The following is an 8,168-nucleotide window of genomic DNA, read 5'->3' on the forward strand; positions in this document are numbered from 1 at the left end:
GGATGTGGATGCACGCACTAGTTGCTTTTCGCTGAGGAGCTGAGAGTAACCCGGGGTCAGCGGTGGTCCAGCGGTAGTGGCAAGGGGACTACGTCCTCCGTTCCCTCCTTCAGGGAACGGTGGGTTGCATACGCAACCAGGACGTTCCCTTTCAGTCGATAACGTCAGACGTAGTCGACGGTCGACTGAATGGGGATAACCTTTGAAAACGCCACTAACGCTGCCACCTTCCAGTGCCTAAACCAAAGCCTCCTGATGCCCCCGCAAATTTAAGGCGGGGAAGGACAGGGCTTAGGCCAGGGAAGTCACTGCTGTTCCTACAGGACCACTGGGAAAGAGTTCCCCGTACATTGGAAGGAAGGGACGCTGCGGAAGCCACATCCAACCCAGAGGGAGGTAACGTGGAGAATACACATATGAACTGGGCGGAAACCGGGCAGTCTAAGATATGGAATGTCACTGGGGTGGCTCCAGCCTAAGACGGGGGGAGACACACCGGACAGTGACGGCAGAGAGACTCTGCCGAGGGAAGACACGGGCTCGCCGCAGGGAGCCGTATCGTGGAAGAATACACATATGGGGTCACCGAAGGGACCGCAACATATGGACCCAGCCTAACACAGGTGCCACACTGCTTACGAGTAGTAGGCCTAACACCAGACGTTCCGCATGTCCGACGTCGGAGGGGTGTGGAGGAACTCAACAGGGTTCAATTTTAAGGGAACTCAACTGGAGTAGAAAGGCGCACATATCCAGTCCATAGAAGGGGAATGGCGCAGCAAGCCGACACTTGAACCGGGCTCACGGTGAAACTGGCTTCATGAGAAGGGAGCCCACGGGAAGCAGCGGTTCAACTAGGTGTCGTCCCGCCCCCAACTCTAGAATCTATTTAGCAAAGCATATCGTCAACGCCCAGGCGGAGCACTTTACACTCATCATAGAGGAGCTCAACACCTAGGTGGACATGTTGCATCTCGGATTTTTACCGAAATGAAGGCAAGCACTAAGTGCAACTTTGCATTGAAACAGCCTTCCCTCTCTGCTGAGTTCCAACAGATATTTGTAGAGCTGGTCTGAGGTCTATGGCTTGCACTCTGTACACGTCCAAGTGAACGGACAGAGAAGCCAGGGCTGGATCTGCCTCCTCCAGGGCAGCGCTTGCAGGCTCACCACCTGCTCCTATTACGGGAGAGGTAGGAACCTTGGGCACAATCCGAGCCGGGGTCTCAGCTTGTGAGAGTTAGCCGGCCCAGACTCCAGGCACGATACGTTGACCGAAAGCGAGCAAGTCCCTACCCTCTAGTAGAGACCACGCGAGGAGGAGAACTGATATAACAGAATTTTTAACTCACTGCCTGCAGTGGCTCAGGGGCGGTCTCTGCAGTGCAGTCGCACCAGGGACAAGGCCCAAGAGGATAAATAGGGACGCAAGGATTTACAAGACCTTGCTCCTCAGGAACCTGACGATCAGAACGTGCTTCTGCACACTTCTGCAACACGATGAGCGTCGTTTAAACACCGAGGCAACATCATTTTGAGGGTGAAGGAAAACAGCCTACTCCAACCCATTTTGCAGGAAAGAGAGCACTGAAGTGATCGAAAGCTTTCAGGATCTCCTCTGGAGAGAAGACACACTCAACGACTAGGTTCCACTTCTAAAGGCGTAAGCACGCTACCCATTTCTAGGGGGTGCTCGCAGAAGTGATGGTAACTATCACATGCCTGTGATAGCGACCTGAACCTCCGCGTTCAGATGTAAGACCGCCCGGAATCTCCGGGGGAAGAACGCGGGTGCCATCGTGCCCCGTCCCTGAAAGAATTTTCAGGGGAAGTCAGGAAGGCTGTCGATGGGAACCAGGTCTAGTTGGGCCAATAAGGGGCAACTATGAAGACCTGTTCCTCTCCTGACGGGCACGTAGGTGCAAGCGACGGGCGCAAAAAGACAGGAGCATTGCTCAACACAACATGTGAAGATCACTGGGCTTCAGGAGCATTTTCTGCTCAGCACTTGAGTGTGATAAGTTCACTGAGCTTCAGGAGCATTCCTGCTCAACACCTGAGTGTGATAAACTCACTGAGCTTCAGGAGCATTTCTGCTCAACACTTGAGTGCGAAGAACTTCACTGAGCACCAGGATCATTTCTGCTCAGCACTGCGTGTGATGAATTCACTAACTGTTTGGTTAGCCATATTCTTCAAAATAACTTTTATTTTTAACAGAAGAAAGACAATTATTCAGGTTTAAAACAACTTGAGAGAATAAATGATGACAATTTTCATTTTGGGTGAAATATACCTTCAATGTTAATACAAAAAAAAAAACACAAGGAGAAAATCACTCACTGCTCTTGACTGGGAACTTTAATAGTAGCTTTAATAAGAATCAGTGTATAATTTATAAAGTAAAGTCTATGTAGTGTTTTCATTTTATATTTGTTCATTTAATTTCTTTTTTTGAATGCCATCTTCGCCACTTTGTGCTAAATGTCTGCCATTCTTTTTGTTACCTTGTAAGGCTTTGTTTTTAAAATAGGGAAATTAGTTTGGCTGCAATGATATGATTTTTTGCCATATCACCCAACCCTAGATAGCATACCAGTATGAAAATTAGACATCATGGCAAAACTAATGTCTAGTCTAGTAGATACTGAACGTTCTATGATAAGAAATAATTCCTTGGAGAACTTACTATATATTCCTTCATGAGCTTCTCATTGTCTTCATTAAGATACACACAGAGTGCTTTGAGAACGCAAGCTCTCCGAGGCGAGGTAGTATCATCCTGTAGAAGATTTTGAAGAGAGAAAAATTTACTTAAATAGTTAAAATGTGCTTATAATTTACTCACCCTCAAGCCATCCAAGATTTATCTGAGTTTCTTTCATCTTCAAAACAGAATTAAATGTTTTTTGTGATTTCAATCCAGGCCTCAGGTTGAAATAGTCCATTTGTTTTGATGGTTTAAAATGCACACTTAGCAGGGGATCCAAAATATCACACAATTAAAGTGCATGTGTACAGCGTAAAAAAACGCTCATTCAGCAAATAGTGCTTACTTATTTGAACATACTTCAACATTTGCACAATTAATGCCGATATCCAGAAAAATGGTAATAATCACCTCAATCTTTATGCATGCTTTGCACTGCATCTGTGTTGCTTGGCAACTACTTTGTTGAATTGTTTCTAAAGAACGACATTATTTGCGGGAAATAATAAATATGTTATCAATATCATTACATTTTTGTTGGTGTTTCTATTTTATGAATAAAATAAATTATGGACTAACAGTTTTTTAAAAAGCAATAAGTCCTGTGAAGCCGTGGATTACAGTGAATTTAGAATAGCCAAGGGTGTTTAAATTCATTGTAACCCACAGCTTCTTAGACATATTGCTTTATTTAACAGCAAAGACTTTTTGTCAACTGGATTCATGCAAATTATTTTGAAGAATTTTGGACCATCAAAAAACTGGTGGAAATGCATATGCATTGTTTAAGCTGGAGGCCTGAAATGAAATCCTAAAATTTTTTAAATTCTGTTCTGATGAAGAAAGAAACTCAGATACATCTTGGATGACCTGAGGGTATGTAAATTATCAGCAAATTTGCAGTTATGAATGAACTATTCATTTAACATAAATCATTTATGGAAATCATTCACAATCAACACATCACAAACCTTGTTAATGACACTCATCCATTCACTGATCTTGCGACCTGCAGCTCCTCCTTTTTTCCTGAAGACTCTGGCCAGTTTGTTAGTGTAGCCATCCAGTTTTGACATGAATGTTTGAATCAGTGGAAGGGTGGTGATTCGAGTGAACTCAGTAGCCATCTAGATATTTAAGAGACATGACAATAAGACTTAAGTTAAGAATGGCACTGTTCATTATTGTACAGAAAACAACATTTAGCCTAAATGGACAAGATCAAAAATGCATAATGTGACATCAGGGAGGCTAGTTACTATTAACAGCAAACCCAGCAATTTTATCAAACTTGCCTGATCTTCACAAAATAGAGCTGGCCATCTGCTCTTGAATTCGGCAATGAAGCGCATGTCTTGGACTACTTCATGTAGTCTGTAAGCAAAAGTTTTGTCCATTTTCTGTTTAATTGTTTGATGGTTGTCATTTTTCTGGATTTCAGACAGCAGAGCCAATCTCTCTTTCTCTAGACTTTCTTTGTCTTCTCCAGCTGGATAGTCAGGATAGAAATTGACTTCTGCTTTCTTAGGCTTCTTTAACTGGATTGAATGCGTGCATGCACCATCTGGTCTTCGTTTTAAAGAATTTATCTTGATTTCTGGACATCCAGCAGCTCTAAGGGTACGACGGTAGTTCCCCATCTTCCATTGTAAACTGACTTTCCAACAGAAATATCCACCAGAAGATCCCTTTTCTTTTAGGCATGGATACTTTGCAATCAGTGCTTTCGCAACATCTTCATACTCGTCACTCCTTGCATGGGTAAACTTTGTACTTCAGTATTTCTGCAGCCAAGGATTTTAGAATTTCTGTCTTCAATTTAGGCTTGGATTCTACTTTAGTGAAGTGCCATTTTGCAAGAACTCCTCATGGGCTCTCTGCAGTTCCAGTTCTACCTCGTAGGGAAACTGAGGGATTGGAAAATTTATTGGCCAGGTTTCACTCCTCAGCATTGTTGAAGACGACATTGACTTGGCTGAGCCAGACGTATCTGACTGTGATGCTGTAACTGAAGAGCAAGGTGTTGGCGATGAAGATGATGATGAGCGTATATCAGTGTCAGCAGAGGAGGGAGAGCAGACATCAAATGATCTTTGTGTGAGTACTTTGATTGTTGCCTTGTCTTTGAGGTCCACAGTAGAGGTAAGATATACATAATCTTCAAAGTCAGTGTCTAGATACTGCAGCCTGAAATCCCCTGTAACTCCACATTGTTTCTTAATCTCTGTTTTTAACTCCTCAATGGTCTTAGGAATTCCAGTGGGCAGTGTCAATTTCACAGAGTCATTGTCTCCTAGTAGAATCCGAAACTATGCTGAAGCACTCATTGTTTTTGTTATATCCAACACTCTGCAGGTAGAAAGATGAGTTAAGTAGCATGTATGTACCTTTTCAATGTAACCATATGAACAGATCCAACAGTGTAATCAGAGAGAGGATAGCGATCTGCTAATTGACCTAGCTCTATATATGAAACATCCCTAGGAGTTGGTTCAAGTTCAAATGAGCGATAGTGTTGATTGTACCAGGAATCTAACTTTCTTGCTATAAAAGCAATGCCAGCATCCAGAACACATATCTGCATAATTTGAGCGAATTCTGGAAGTCCATTGTCTGAGAAAAACTCATAATGTTGAAAATGCTGACCATCTTTGAAAGATCTGTAAAATTCCCCATTTATGTTGTGTTGCTCATTATGACCATCAACAACTTTACTAATTATTTCTTTCCGACTGAGTAGTAGTTGTAACGATTTTAAGATTGCCACATAGTGAAAAGAACGGTTTGTTTCTGACTGAAGAATGTATTCCACTGGATCAATGACATCAAAATTTTCTCTGTAATATTTAATGCGCTTGAAAGCAGTGGCTAAAGGGCGATCCTCTGATGTCAATTTCAACAGAGGGTTGTGCTGTGATAATGAACTGAAAAGCTCTTGAACAACCTGCTGATCTACATGGAGATCATGTTTTTGAAAGGTCTCAAGAAAATCTTGAGTTGATATGGGCACTGATGCAGAATGCAAGTATTGTAAATCTGTCAGAAGTTCATCAATTGCATTGCTGGGAACATGAAAATAATTTCCAGTTTTAGAAGAATACATGCAAATTTTCGCTCGATTATCTTAGACAAATCTTGTCCTTGTGTGCCAATTTCAACATTACTTGAAACATCTACATTCTCCTCCTCAACTGGTAATTCATTCTCATTGAATTCATCAGTGGAAAATGTCAGCCCCACTTTCTATGATGACCCCTTGTTTGAAATCTTTAAGAGAATAGGGATTGTGCTTCCTATTTTTGTGGGACTTGAATGTGCCATACACATTTGTATGGAAAGAGCAATTCTCAAACATGCAACGCACTGTTTCATGATTTTTAAGGTGTTTGTAGATATGACAAAAGTATTCCTGTTCTGACACTAGATCACTGCGAGAACACAAATGACCGTTAAATGTGGCTAAGCATGCAGTCTTATTAGTATGCAATCGACTTAAATGACTGTGTAGTGCATTCCAGGTTTTAAAACGGCAAGGGCAATTGGAATAAGTACATGGGAAATTATTGCTCGGACCAAAATGGCCATGCATTAATCTGTAATGCTTCAACAATTGAGATCGTGTTTGCTCTGTTATCTTACAGTCCTTACACTGCCACGTGGTCTTGAAAATTTCACATAACTGATTAAAATTGAAAAAAGACTACATAAAAAAGAAAAGAAAAAAAGAAAAAACTCAAGATGCAAGACCAGAGTCCAACAAAGATGTCATAAGGATGTCAAAGGATTTGAAAAATAGTTATGCATCACCTTAATTCACAAAAGTAATTATTTAATCGGGTGCATCTGCCTTTCACAGCTCAGCAACAGCTCTACAAAAAAAAACACACACACAAAAAAACATACTGTATTAGAAAAGCAGAGCTTTTCATTAGCTGCGTTACTTGTTATCTGTTAGTAACCACATTTTTAGAGCTCAATCGGATAAACCTTCATGTTGTAAACACCTCTATGGATCCGATTGAGCTCGATCCTAGTGAAATTTCATTCGGATTGTAAGTGGTAGTGTAAACCTTTTGTAAACCAATCGTTTTAAGAAATGTTTTGCCATGAAAAAAAAAATCATGTGATCGTTTGCTTTCTGAAACTGTAAGTTAATGTTCTGCACGTTGCTTGCTTCTGACGGTTTGTGCAGCCTACGCACGTGAAAATATAAATGTCAATGTGATACCTTCAACATAAACACGCACATCAATCTGATTAACTTAACGTTACTTTATTTGCATTCATGCAAACACGAAATCATCGATCGGAATGAATTAATTTCGTGTAATCGCAGCTTATGACATAAACTGACATATTAAAGTAATACATTTATATAGTGGACTACATATTACTTTTATTGGGCATTATTTTTCAGGATGGCAAATGATTTAAACAAAAATTCATACCTCACAAAGTTGCCAATGTCGTCATCTCCTCAGTCCTGAACGTTCATCTGTCTTTGGCGTTGCTGCTGCATTTGCGTATACGGGGTGTGCAAAGGGACATCCTGTTAGTTATTTTTTTACGTGTTTGTGCGTTTCACTGAACTATGATTTGTTGACTTAACAAAAACAACTCAAGTTAAAATGATAAGACACGGCCAATTATTTTTTAAATATAAATAACTAAGTTAAACATATTTTATCCACTGAAAGAAATGACAAAATAGTAAAAAAAAATAAAAAAAAATAAGTTATGCACTGAAAGAAAAAAGAAAACGTCTCAGGTTACGTACGTAACCCTGGTTCCCTGACAGGGAACGAGACGCTGCGTTTGAGACGCGTTCCCATCGCGTCTCAAACGCAGCTCGAGTTCCCTTGAAAGGGAACGTCTCAGGTTACGTATGTAACCCTGGTTCCCTGATAGGGAACGAGACGCTGCGTTTGAGACGCGATGGGAACGCGTCTCAAACGCAGCTCGAGTTCCCTTGAAAGGGAACTCAACGTTCATTTCCAGACTCCTACAAAAACTCATAACGTAAAGTGCAAATAATTTACTCTTCTCAGGGCCGGCGCTCCGCACACGCACATCACGCACTGCACGTAGGGCACCAAGTGCTTGGGGGGGCACCAAAAAATCTGGGTCCTGAAAAATCATCACAATAGGCTACTAGTATAAATAACAAATAAAATATGTCTAAAACATGTTAATATACAAAAGCAATAAAAAAGTAATATAGGCCTAGACCAAATTAGTCGAGAAAAAGGTGAATCTCCTGTGCCAGTCTCCCTCTGGTGCCCCCCCTTCCCCACGTCCCAGTGGTCTGTTCATGCCTCAATCAATGTCAAATGTGGCAGACACCGACCTCAGATACCCCTTTTCCACCAAAAAAGAACTGGTTCGGAACTGGTGCTGGTTCAAAGTTAGTTCGGAGTTGGTTCAACTTGCGAACCTTCTCAGAACCTGTTTGTTTTCC

General features: G+C 41.5%; 1 long non-coding RNA gene across 1 annotated transcript; it reads right to left on the minus strand.

The window, feature by feature from the left end:
* Nucleotides 1-2,707: 2,707 nt before the first annotated feature.
* Nucleotides 2,708-6,581, minus strand: LOC143749494 (uncharacterized). Its single transcript, XR_013207007.1, has 3 exons — nt 6,518-6,581; nt 3,682-3,837; nt 2,708-2,782 (listed from the first exon to the last, which is right to left on the minus strand). It is a non-coding gene; the product is annotated as an uncharacterized LOC143749494 (long non-coding RNA).
* Between the last annotated feature and the right edge of the window lie 1,587 nt (nt 6,582-8,168).

This window comes from Siphateles boraxobius, unplaced genomic scaffold (assembly GCF_051911475.1).
Source record: "Siphateles boraxobius isolate OS27281-9 unplaced genomic scaffold, OSU_SipBor_1 25, whole genome shotgun sequence".
Classification (NCBI taxonomy): domain Eukaryota; kingdom Metazoa; phylum Chordata; class Actinopteri; order Cypriniformes; family Leuciscidae; genus Siphateles; species Siphateles boraxobius.